This window comes from Danio rerio, chromosome 17 (assembly GCF_052040795.2).
Source record: "Danio rerio strain M-AB ecotype USA chromosome 17, GRCz13ab, whole genome shotgun sequence".
In the NCBI taxonomy this organism is placed as follows: Eukaryota; Metazoa; Chordata; class Actinopteri; order Cypriniformes; family Danionidae; genus Danio; species Danio rerio.
Window position 1 is genome coordinate 17,414,433 of NC_141037.1, and position 14,122 is coordinate 17,428,554.

The 14,122-nt window shown below is 35.1% G+C and overlaps 1 protein-coding gene and 1 long non-coding RNA gene across 10 annotated transcripts in view; both read left to right on the top strand.

The window, feature by feature from the left end:
* kif13ba (kinesin family member 13Ba) overlaps nt 1-14,122 on the top strand; it is a 91,305-nt gene that overhangs the window by 16,458 nt on the left and 60,725 nt on the right. The gene's annotated exons all lie outside the window — the stretch shown is intronic.
* On the top strand, nt 3,629-7,809 carry LOC147833047 (uncharacterized). Its single transcript, XR_015513238.1, has 2 exons — nt 3,629-4,786; nt 6,457-7,809. It is a non-coding gene; the product is annotated as an uncharacterized LOC147833047 (long non-coding RNA).

The following is a 14,122-nucleotide window of genomic DNA, read 5'->3' on the forward strand; positions in this document are numbered from 1 at the left end:
GTTCCAACAATGGGTGGGATGGTTGTGTGATGCACATGGATAGGCATCAAGATTTTGTATGCTAGACAATGTCGCTATAAGGCTGACAATATATTGTTTGAGCATTGATAATGCAGTGTGTGTATCTGCAGTATAGTGGCAGGATTAGATTTATTAAAGATTAACAGATAAAGATATTATTAAATATTATTTTTGAATCTTTTATATAATGATGACCATGTTATTTTACATTTGAATATGTATTTCTGTAGTTGAATACGGTTAGGCTTCCCAGAAAATCTCAATCCACTGTTTATTTATTTATTGATTTATTTTTGCTTGTAATTTATTATAATTTATGCAAACGCACTGCAAAGAAAAAGGCTTGATCATCCCAGTCGATCTAAATAAATGAAGTCTTTCCAAATATAGCTGTTCAACTCATCTGTTGAAATTATATTCATATATTGCAGCAAAACAAAATATTGCAATGTCAGATTATTCCAATATTGTGAAGCCCTAGTCACTAAACAGAGTATGCCATTATATTTAACAATATTAGGCACAAAACCAATGTTTTTCAGTTAAATATTTAAAAATAATTTAAAAATAATTTTTTTATCTAAAATTATTTTAGGTATATTTATCTTGTTTCAAATAATTGTAGATATTTTTAGTAGCTGTAAAAAAAAAATACTATTATTAATGTCTTAATGATTTTTAATCAGCCATGCTTTGAACTGTCCTTAACATTTAAAAATTCCAGACAGGTTTTTGTGTTAAGGGTTTATTTATTCTTGCTTTTTAATTTGATTTCGGCCCCCTGAAACACCTTAACTATACCCAGCAAAAATAATTTGACAATCAGTAGCATTGACATTATTGTCTAATGAAAATAAGTTTCTGATGATAACCTACATTTAGGTACACAAAGCAAACATTTTTGCCATTTAAAGTGCAAAGAACACAAATAATTCTAAAGCCCAGAAAACCTTCACATTTAGATGTGTAACATTATTCACACAATGCTCAATGTAATGTGCTTATTAACTGATAATAATCAAAGCGTGTGCTATTTATCATCCACAAAAATATCTGGTTCCAATTTATATTAAGTGTCTTTAACTACTATGTATTTGCATCAAAAAATAAATGCAATGTACTTACTTTGTTCATAATGTATTTGAGAACACTTGTGGATTCGATACCAGTCGGTACTGAAATTTTAAAAACATCCATTTCCCACGGACATTTGAGCCTTGTGTAGCGCTTCCTTAAACCGTTTCTGCCAACACTTGTTTCTAAAACTCCGGCAGACCAGGTGTGTGTGTGGGGGGGGGGTGTTCGGGGGTGAAGTGTCTAAATACCTCTATGGATGGGGTTTTGTTCAGCTGCTGTGATTGGATACTAAACCGAAGTTGGCGGCTCGGGGGTAATGCAGATTGTACCAAAAAGCTGAGGGCTTGGGGGCATGGTTAAAAGTACGGGAGTTTTCTGGGAGAAATAACAAAATGGGAGTGAGGCAGGAGATGGGTCTGAAATACGGGAGACTCCTGGGGAAAAGGGTCTTAAACATGTCTAATTTGCCATTTTGTTCACATGCTTAACAGAAATGACTGTGATTGGCTGTGAAGGTCATCGGTTCAGCAAACTCACCACTGTTTACTTTAGTGTAACCACAGATACAGGGGCTGTTTCTCAATATGCGTTCTTCAGCGGTCTTGCGTCCTCGTGTTCTCGTGCAACGTCATCATCAGCTGCCTAAGTTCAGTTCCAATACTCAAGACCGCAAGTACGGAGGACGCGTGAAACTTCCCGGATGTGATCTTGATATCGAGGACGCACTGATGCAGACTTGAGCACCGAACTCTCACTGGAAGTCCCAGAAGTCATTACGACTGAAGGTGGGAAGCGCAGCATTTTATTTAGATTTATTATTAAAGTTCAGAGATATCACTTATTTACCTCAGGAGTTTCCCTAAATGACACCGTGAAAGTAAACATTACCATGGACATCTTAATAAAGAAATAAACACATTAAGGGTGTTTGTTTGCTGAAATTCGTATTAAAATCAGTTTTATTTATATTGTGCAACATATATTTATAATGTTTTATGCAATTTTGAAAAGGGGAAAAACAATAAATCATTGTATGAAGGCTGTAATGTTTAAATAATTTACCATTTAAAACACGTGAAGGTCATGTGACCATCAGGAAGAACGCAGCATCTCAATTCTCAAAGGACGCGTCCTCTGCCCTCGCGGTCTCCTGAGTTCGTTCTTCCGAGGACACCTGGCAAGACCGCTCTCCACAAGAACACAAGTCCGTTCTCTGCGTTCTTGGAATTGAGAAACAGCAAGGGACTCTGGAGCGTTTTAAAGTCACATGGATCAGCTGGTTTGTCTGTAAACTGAAATAGTGATCTGCTGATGATTCGAGGCTAGAACGCTTCAGTCTTGCTGTATGTGGTTACACTCAATAAACAGCGGTGAGTTTAGTGAACCGATGACCTTCACAGCCAATCACAGACATTTCTGTTGAGCATGTGAACACAATGGCAAATCAGCGCTGTTTAAGAATGTGCTTAACATCACTCAAATGCAGGAAATGGATGTTTTTAAAATTTTAGTACTGATTGGTATCGAATTCCAGTATTTTGACAACCCTATATGGTTATGGACAATTGTGGTGGTATGGGTAGGTTTAATGGTGGGTTAAGGTGTAAGGGATGGTCAACAGGGTAATTAAAAATGTATTTACAGATGTAATTACATGCGGGTATTTAATCAAATTTAAGCACGATGTAAAAACATATGTACACAATAAGTACATTGTAACAAATGATTAATTTTGGTGTAAGTACAAATTAGTTAAAGCCACTTAATATAAAATGGGAACAAATATTGCGTTTGATTTATTGGTTTAATTATGTGCAATTTGACATTATCAAGGATGACACTCATTTCGTTAAACCAATAAAATCTAAAGAGTATAAAACATTCAATGAGTAATGAAGCTAATCTGATGCTCCTGTAACTCAAGATATAAAATCAAAAACAAAAAAAAAGACAGGCCTAATAAAATGAAGGTGCCATCACAAAAACACACTCAGCAAAATACTTTTTAATCATCGTAATTTGAAAGATTCCCCAAAATGCTGAAATATATTTGTTTTGTTTGTATTGCGCATCCCTAGTTGGCTTTACATATGAACTATTGCATTTCATTGAATCAATCAGTAGCAATTTTCATCAACTCCCTGATGAGTTTGCTTGCGCACATTGTACTTTTCATTACGCTTTTGTTTTAATTACCAGGACAAAGAGTCACAGCTGAGAAAAATCATCTTTTGTTATGTGGAGAATGTGTCCTATAGTAAGCCCTTTAGCCCTCGGCCTGCTGGAGAGCATTAAGTTCAGCCTCGTCTGTCAGTGCGCATACATTCATTAGGGCCATATCTAGAGGTTCACAAATTAGGTCAAGAGTACAGAATGTCATTTTTTCCAGTCACGGGCTGCGCATTTGCAAAACAACTGAAGCGGATTTACATTTTTTAAATGACTCGACCTCAGACCCCGTGCATGCTCAGGTTGTCTTTCCGACTGGCCCGTTATGTGAATGCCAAGCATGAGGTGTTAGACAGTGTTTGGCACAGCCCTCGGTCTCTGGCATACTCACACTGACAGCTGTCACCGTACTGTACATCACTAACCCATGAGAAAACTGCAGTGGACCAGAATGAGGCTTTCGTTCCTTCCTCCCTCTTATTCTCAGACTTGAGCCTCTTCAAGAATGCAGACAAAGACACGGGGATTTACAGTCCTGGCCTTGAGTCGACACTTTTGCTCAGGAGTGGTCGATGCGCTCTCGACAGACAGATTTAAATGGTCCGATTTAAATGGTAGGAAATGCTTCTCCTGAAGCACTCCGGCCTATTAGGAATATTAGGATAGTCTGATGGAGCAATGAGGGAATCCATTAACTTGCTGGAAATGGAGTCGCAAGCATGTTTCTGGAATGCTTCCTGAGTTTGCATGAAAGCCTGATTGAGATGTGGTCGGAATTAAATGCGTGTTTGATGCTGTTTGGAGACCGTTTGAGGCCAGTGGCTATCTTTTACCTAAAAAAAGGGGGAAAAAAGGCTTATTTCTGAAATATTAAGTCATTTCCGAGTGCAACTATAATAAAGGTCATACAATATTCCCATTCGCACCAACAGACATTATAGGTGTGCACTGCATGTATGTAGTCTGTCTTTAATTGATCAGGCTCTTTTCAAATTCAGTAGATTAAATCTGACAGTCAACATTTCTCAAAAGTCTAACGGTATATGATATCATATATGAATATCATATTTGTTGTTTTAAAGTGGACCTGTTATTAAAAAGTCCCTTTTAAAAGGGGTTTAAACACAGTTGTGTGGCAACAGTATGTGAATACAACAAACTTCTAATGTTAAACATGGATTAGTTTGATTTACTATAGCAACTCTTCAGGGGCGAGGCGGTGGCGCAGTAGGTAGTGCTGTCGCCTCACAGCAAGAAAGTTGCTGGTTCGAGCCTCAGCTGGGTCAGTCGATGTTTCTGTGTGGAGTTTGCATGTTCTCCCTGTGTTCGCATAGTTTTCCTCCGGGTGCTCCGGTCTCCCAGACAGTCCAAAGACCTGTGGTACAGGTGAATTGGGTACAGGGCCGGCGTGTCCATTGAGGCGTCCTAGGCGGCGGCCGAAAAGAGGTCCGCGACACCTCACGTCATTTTTATAACTGGTCACTTTCGTTTTCACATTGGGGTTGAGGGCGACGTGATCGTCTTCTGCCTAGAGCGGCAGTTCAGCTTGCTCCGGCCCTGGTTGGGTCCATTTGAATTGTCCATTGTGTATGGGTGTGAATGATTGTGTACTCCCAGGGATGGGTTGCAGCTGGAAGGGCACTAAGCATCTGGCCCCATTTACACTCGTTTTAGTTTTGCTACTGTTACGCCCTTTGTCCACACTAAGCCGAGTTTTCGAGTGCTGAAACCAGAGCAATTTGAAAACGCTGAAGAGGCCATTTTCATTATAAAACGCTTCTGCTCCGTGTAAGTGTGGATGGGGGGGGGGAACAGAGACATTTTAAAAAACAGAGGTGGGGCTGCTGACATTCGCCTATCTGATTGGGGCTTTTCACTCAATATTAAGTGGCCTACACACAGTTCAGTCTTGCATCCTCTCCTTGTAAGTTCAGACTGTGCAAGTTTGATATGGAAAGCAAACTCCCGAGGACACGTCTGGTAAATCTTCAAAGGGAACAGTGTACTTTATAACCTCATTCACATCACCCGGGCTACATTGTTTTACTATCTTAATAACAAAATAAAAACATGATATAAGGAACTGCCTATTTTCATTTTGATATCAAGTTCACAGACACCAGAAATGTTGATGCGTCATGTAGCTACTTATTTATACGACCGTCATCTTCACTGTATGCATAACAAAACAGAGCCTATGTACATAACATAACAGCCTCCTTTTATTCTTATTAAAAATACAAAACATACCCTCTCTTTTGCTGAATATCAGTTTTAATAATCAATAAAGGTTATTCTAAAAGTATAACGTATAATATATACTATATTCTTATATGTATACTATATTATTATGTATAATAATTTATACTATATACTTTATATTATAATTTATAATATAATATAGGAAAAAAAGGCAAACAATCAGTCAGATGTGCAGTTAAAAATCGTTACCTGAGAACAAGTAGTAGATTCAAAAGACCAAAGTCAGGGAATTTGTTGTTAGAAATAGACAAGATGAATTAAATATCACGTTTATCAACTATAGTGAGATGAGATCCAGCGGTAGATCCTTGATGAACAGCCTGACCTGCGCTGCGCTACGCTGTTTTAATTTGGAATTGCTGATATTCAGTTTCAGTAAAAATGGACTAAAAGCAGAATTTAAAAAACAGGGGTGCAGCCATTCACAAGCCGTTTTCTGACTGGTTTTCTGGATTATTGCGTATTGTTTCCTGATTTATCAAGACCCTCTCATATGACAATTATGCAACAGATAAAAAGCAAGTATAGATAATGGTAAAATATGTACAGTGGGGGAAATAAGTATTTTACACGTCACCATTTTTCTCAGAAAACGTATTTCTAAAGGTGCTGTTGACTTGAAATTTAGATGACTTAAAGGCGACTCTCATATGCAGACTGAAGTCGCATGCATTACTAGGTGGGATTTGTTTGTTTGTTTATTTATTTATTTTCTTACAGACTTTAACAGTGTAAAAATCTTGATGGTTGTGTGGGTTTTGTCTATCCAAACTGATCTTTGTTTTGTATTCTCTATTGGATTGAAGTCAGGAGATTGACAGCTTGATTTTATTTCTCTGAAAGCATTTGAGAGTTACCTTGGCTGTGATTTGGATTATTGTCTTGCTTAAGTGTCCACCCTGGTTTCATCTTCATCATCCTGCTAAGGTAGAGACTCAAGCAGCTAATATTAATTCGCAATGAGGAAGGGCAGAGGGTTGCTGAATAACTACTGAGAGATTTCAGCTGCAGTCTGGGCTTTTTTCTTCACTGCTTTTCTACACCTTTCTTTCCTCATGTGTTCTAAACTTTTTTCTCTGTTAATTCATTTTATTATGCGTAACTTAATTTGTAAACTAAATAATATTGTTTTTTTTTTTTGTATATTTGGATTTCTTTGGTTGTTACCAACATCTGGTGACAAATTCAAGTCAACAGCACCTTTTAGAAATATGTTTTCTGAGAAAAATGGTGACAAGTTGGATATATATTTCCCCCACTGTACATGACCATTTAGCATGAATGGTTACATATCATGAGATTTAGGCTGTATAAAGTGGATGGAGATTGTTTTTCTGAAACGCATTGAAAGCAACAGTCTGTACTGGTAATGCACTAATGTAAACTCAGCCTAAAATCATTCACTGTGTGCTGAACCCAATCTGCACTACACCTTGACTCGTATTCATTTTTATTTTAGATATTTCTAAGATGATAAGTTCATAAGATAGTACAGGCATGTTTCTGGATTGCTTCTTGAGGTTTTTTGCTTCATGAAAGCCTGATTGAATGTTCCAGAATTAAACGAGTGTCTGATTCCGTTTAAAGACAGATTGAGGCCAGCGGATTGTTTGCTTGTCTGCAGACTTGAATCAACCACCACTTCTTAGCCTGTGTATGGAGGGTTTTCCCTTTAGTGGTGTCAGTGTGGTTTTTATTTTCCGCCTGTGGTGCTTTGGTCTCGGTTTGATTCGTGTACTGTTATAGCAGCAGGCCAGAGTGGTGATTTCCTCATTGTTTGCAGTGCCAGTGGAGTGATGCAGAGAATGGGGGAGGGGAGAAGACACTGTTGACACAGTCTTTCATAGCAGCCTCCTTCCCGACAGACACTTCCTTGGAGAATCAAAGTGTGACTATTAAAAGTGGAGCCCGTTTGTGGTGATTTTACTGTGGTAAATGTGTGGCAAAAACAACATCTAAGTTTCGCTTTGTGGTGGTGTTTGCCAAAATCTTGCCATAACATGTTTTTGTAAGAATGGTAAACACTCAGTTATTAATTTTGTCATTTGGCTTGTTGTTTTGTGCAACATGGGTAAAAGATTTAATGGCTAACTGTGGGTAGTGCTTGATAATAATAGACATTTGAAGTACTTCTTGTTTGCTAATTGCTTTATTATAGCTTTTAAACATGACAAGGATATGACTGATTTGATATGTATTAGTAGCAAAAAATCTGAAAAACATGCATTTCAATAAATCAGTTCTTGCACGTCTTTGCCCCACAGTAATGAGTTGCAATTTACAACCATAGTTGTGATTTATTGACTCAAAAAAAGTTCACAGAAGACTGCATGGTATTTTAAAATGCAAATGTTTTAGTAAAACAGAAAAATAAGTGTGTATAAATTAATAAATAAAAACAGGCTTTTTAAAAAAATTTTGTTTTTAAAATCTTGTTTATTTTTAATAAAATATAAACATTTTTTACAGTGTGTTTGGATTTAAGATTTAGTATTTAATTATTTACATTTTATTTAAGATACTGTAGTTATTTTCTTATCTTGACATGACAACTGACAAATCGTACAATGATAACAATGTTTAAGAGCTGTTAAATTAACAGTAGCATAGCGTAGCATACTTTGTGATTATGTTTGATCTTTCTTTGTAGGGTGTAAAACCCTCAACATCAAACCTGTAGCTCTTTTATGAAATAGCAGTAAATCGCATTTTGAAGTCGCAATTTTGATCAGAAAAATTACAATTTTTTTTTTTCTCCAAATCGTGCAGCTCTAATCCACAATGTTAATGTATCTGTTCATTTACAAAACATCAAAACATGACCACAAAAAAATCTGCGCGAAAAAAATTAGAAAACTTGCATTGTGTTTTTCTGTATTGCCGTATAGGACCTTGATCTCTGTTCTGAAAACTTTTAAATGTTAATAGTAATAGTAATAATTTATTAATTAGTAATACTTGTAACATGTAAATTGTAGTATAAAAACTGGGTAATGAGTGGCCAGACAGAATCTGCTGACATTTTTTGCTATTTCTGCAGAGAATTTTGTAAAAAATCTGCGGATTTACGGGAATGATTTTAGCAGTATCATGACTACAAACTTAATATATGAAATGCAAAAAATGTATTCATACTTTTTAGTTTAATGTTTACAATGTAAATCCTATTAGATCCACTTATTTCATAAAGCATGTCTCAAATAATATATCCACTAAAAGACAGAAATTTTACTTTACAAACTATGTTGAGAATAAATCATATTCCATTTTATTATTACTATTATTCATGCGCAGATTAGTTTTGTTTTTTATACCATTGCTTGTATGCAATTTTTGCTTCAAACATTGTTTCTTTTAAATTTAAATGTAGATGTAGTAATATAAATGCTCAGCCAGCCCTAACAGCATGCTTGCTTCCTGGTTTGGGGGAAGGGTCTCGTGAGCTCGAGGCTGTGCTGCAAGCTGCCAAACCATCACTCTCTAAATGAATGTTTTTGTGTGTGTGATTGCTAAATAAAGCGAGAGTTTGTGTCTTTCCCAGTAGCTGAGGACTCTGCTCAGCCAAATGCTGCCTCATACCAGGAAGACTCTGACTCAGTCTGACAAAAACAGTGTCATAAAGCACGTCCAGGATTTCTCGCGTGGCTGTTCGATGACATCATGAGAGAAACGGTGTGATTAACGGCTTTAGTTTGGGTATCTCTCAGCGATTGGTCTCACCTGTCACTGAGGTATTTTTGGGGGGTAATAACAACCACATGCCTTCTCCATGTCCTGTTGGGAAGGAAGGCGGAGAGGCAGTGTATGTGCATTTTTCTTTTGTACAGTTGGCTTAGGGATGATTCCAGTGCAGATGTACAGGACAGCCGTGTTAGGAGTGATGCATAGTGGGTTTAATCGAGCAGTGTTTGGAAACCAGACTGGGAACTTGGAAGCAGCTGCCAGATTTTTGGAGTTGGTCATTGGGTTGTCATGCCCGCCATCATTGAATGCTCAAAAACCCTAATCTATTTTTGCACTGATAAACCAAATTAGTATTTTAAGCTATTTCGTTAATCATTATAGCTATTTAGGTTTTATTTTTTTAGTTTTAAATATTTTAAATTTAAATTAATATATTTTTGCATTTCTTTTTATATTATTATGGATGCCATCATTGAATGTTTAAATAACTTAATTTGTCTTTGCGCTGAAACTAAATTTATATTTTAAATAATTGTGTTTATATTTATTTAGGTTTTATTTTTTAGTTTGTTGTTTCGTTATTTTTATTTTAAATTATTTTTTAAATAATTTATTTATTAAAGGGTGCATTATACAAGTTTGACACTCAGTGGTTGAGCTAGGTATTACACACCTTGTTTAAAACACAGGCAAGCGCAGGTTGCCAGATTGATGACACTAACTGGAGCGAGCCTGGCTATCGCGATAGAAGGTATATTTTCTATTTTAAAAGGAGTTTTTGTTCTAACCAACACCTAAAATTTATATTTTAGAAACGACTATTTCTTGCACTGACAATGCTCACCTCAGGTACACCTGCTTTATTTAGTGTTAAATGCTAATAATCCGAGTTTGAATGCCATTTTACATGACATTTATTGCCATACTACTGAAAGCAGCAGCAGATAGTTTACCTCAGATCTTAAAAATAAAGTAAACCTTTTAAAGTTAACCTTTAGAACTGTGACTCAGTGCAAGTCAACACATATCAGTGATTCAGCATATACATTTAATAATGTTAAAGAGGTTTAATATGTATTAATTAGGTTATAAACCTTATCATTTTGTTGGAGTGCAGTTAGTGTACTATTCTGTGCTTCTGCATGGCTTTATTTAAATTTGTCATTTTTCGTCTGTGCAAACACCCAAATTGTATATCACTGCTAATCTAGTCACATAGCTTGTTGTTAGTACAATAGGTTGCAATGGAACCTGCTCAACTAATGTTTATTTTCGTAATATTTATATTACTTGCTAATTAATAACCTCATATGAAACTCTCAATCTGCATTTCATTTCGGAGTCTGCTATCTGATATCTGACTTCACTTAGCATATTTTTAAAAAATATTCCAATATATTTAGGTATTTTTATGCTTTAGAAGAGTCAAAAACTTACATACAGCACCTTTAATTTGTACATTTCTTTTTTTATTTGTTTTAATATCATAATAAATTATCCTGTATTTATAAACTTTATGTCAAACTGTGTTTGTTTGTTTGTTTGCTTATGTATGCATTTATATACACTGTAAAACCCAACAGTCCACTTTATCAAATGAAATGAGTGTAACTCAAAATTGATTGAAAGTTAATACTCATTTGAAAAGAGTTTTGAACTCAGTGTTGAAGGTAATCAGTTAATTAAACTTCAACTCAAATGAATTAAGTTCACAGCACTCATATAGATTATTTTTTCAACTCAAATGGTTTGTTGCAATCGGTTTCCTCAAACGGTTTGAGTTACCTTTACTTTTTGGGTTTTACAGTGTAGTACTGTATGTATGAATATATTTATATAGTTACGACAAAATTCACTATTATTGTTTTTTATTAAAGTCACATGCATGAAAAAGCTGCCATGTATCCATTTTCAAAAGTCAGCCGTGTAGATTGGTACTTAAACAACTAAATAATAGTGCTATAATGATGATGGATTTGACTATAAACATTACATCACTTGTTTAGTATGATTAATTTCAGCACTTTGTCCATTCCATCAGAGGCTATATGTCATTGTATTTGTCATGCTTGCAAATCAGATATGATAAGATGTGGCAGTAGGTGTAGTTGGTATACACTATGGCAGATAGTACAAGGTCAAAGTCACAAGAGCTGGTAACGACTGTTTGAGAAAGGAGGTGCCATCGGGGGAGTGAGTGTGTAGCACACAACACAGAGAACTCATGCACAATTACACACATACATACCACAAGAGAGCTGGTGGAGGCCTCTTCCTGAGAATTAGTGATCTGTACTTTCTATGACTGAACAAACGCAATGCTTGAAATTTGATTAGTTATACTCTGAAAAACCTGTTAGTCACTTTATGCCCTGCAGAGTTGGATAAAAGAAGAGATCTTGAGAAACTGATATCATGGACTCAGCAGAATTTTCTAAGAAAAGCCTCATTTGTTTTACTAAGTTAAGCGTGTGTGTAGGGCTGGGCGATTAATTGAAAAGTAATTGAAATCAACATTCAGAACCTACAATCAATCGAATTTTACCAGATCAATTTTTACAATTACTTTCCCAACCATTTGTGGAATCATGTGACCCTGCTTTGTCAAAGCTAATTTATACTTATTATATTATGATTTATAGTTATTATATTATTCTAATGATATACTTCTGCCAAGCGCACGCGTACCTGCACACTTCTCAAAAAACTACTTATCATAATGTCACGTAGCACAAGCTTTGTGATTGCTTGGTTTGCTAGCGGTGTTGAGGGTGGGCGGCGTGGAGAGCTGCGTTTAAGGCAATGTGTGTTTTAATTTCAGTTGTTCAGCATTGCTGTTCAATAAATAATCATAGATAGTAGATAGTGTGCGTTAATTTCAATTCTTTTAAAATCAAGTAATCCACTCTTCATTCAAAACTCTCTCACTTGTAATATGGGAGCATATTTACTATACAAAATTTGTCAGTGAACTTTGAGGACAATCTTTCATTAATCGTAATCGAGTTAAAATGTTCAATTAATTGAGATTTTGTTTTTTAAGGCCAAAGCGGCCAGCCGTACGTGTATGTGTTTTGTTAGAACTTTGACTGGGTAATTAAGACCAAAAATAAGACCGGAGTTTGAGAAATTAGAGGTACAGTGAAAACTGGATTGGAAATCTGCATTTTAATGTGATGAACTTAATAAGCTACATTTTAAATCAGTAAGTTATTACTATAATTAATTGGTAAACTTGCATACTATAAACACACAGCCAGATTTTTGTAACTGTGCGTTGATGTATAAGCAGCCGAAACAAGTGCTTTTATTGGATTAGCACTTCTTATATTTTAATACAATATATCACCAAAACTGCAAGCAATAACTTATTTTTATTGATATTTTATTCAGATTATTTTCTGTCTCAGACATTGATCATAATACAGTGTTCAGTAACATACAAAAAGGAAAATATACATATATATATATATATATATATATATATATATATATATATATATATATATATATATATATATATATATATATATAAAACCATATACAAGCAGATGAAATTAAAGAGAATAATTGAATAATTCAGTCAAGCTTGGGATGCTCTAAATAACTGATTAATCCATAACCAAAGGGTGCGTTTTAAACAAAATAATAATATCAGATAATGATTAAAAAATATTATATATATTTTTAAAGTTTGGCTGAATAAGGGGCCAATTACAGCGAACACACTTTTTGCACTGAGAGGAGCATGTTTATAATGGTTTACTAACGGCGGAAAGCAAATTGCGCCGCCCTGCGTGCCGCCCGTTTTCACTTGCGCACTGTGTGCACACAGATGAAAAAAGGAAATTCTAAGCGGAAAAAGCATGTTACGTCAGTCGCATTTTTTCATTCTTCAATCAAATGAAAGCAGAGGCAGGGTTTCCGTTGATTAAATGCATATTTTACGTAGAACGATAGATTTGAGGTAGCCTGCTATTTTTATTTGACAGAAAAAAAAATCATTGGACAAACAGCATTCACTGTTTATTTTTTTAAAAGGATTCAGACAGTGTTTTCATTTTGTAATCTGAACTTTACATTTAAGTTAAAAATATCTATGGCAGGACTATTTATTTTATTCTTTGTATTTAGTTGATTTTTTTTCTATACTGTTGGAAACTTTGCAAATGCTTGAAGATGTGCTGTTGTTAATATGTTCTGTATGCTGTTGTTCACATTTTAAAATAAATCTGTATTTTTAATGCAATATGTATGTGTCAGACACAAAATCGACACGTCAATTATTATTTTTTATTAAATGATCATTTAATATTAATCTGACCAGTTAACTGTTAATGAGCATCCCTAATTTAAGCAATTTGTTCAAAGCAGCTGATTCATTTCGAAACCAAGCGAGAGGTTTCATGTTTGAATCGTTGGATTACTTGATTCATTCAAAAAAACTTCTTTCATTCTGGATCAGAAATTTGCAGTGCTGCTCTGAGAGACACAAAAGTTTAACTTCGTGTTTGTTTGCATTATTTATAATGTAACTGTTTGTAATTGTTGAACTGTTTTCTTAAATTCAAAATTACAATTGTCATTGCTACAATTTCGTTGCTTTTGTGATATTAACAAAAAAAGTTATACACAGAAAATGATGTTTGCTGTTTGTTCAAACCACATATTTAATACAGCTGAAGTTTTTATTTTTATTTTATTATAATGTTTTTGGCCTTTTACACAGAGCTACCAACTACCTATGGCGTTATTTCTATGACAAATGTTGTGAGTGCAGTATTACAAGTCGAGATTGCATTCATGTAATATGAACATGCAAATCTCTTTTGTTCGTGCAAAAAAACTTCTTGCACACCCTCAAACAAAACAAACCAACAAAACAGGTTTTCTTGTGCGCTCTCAAATA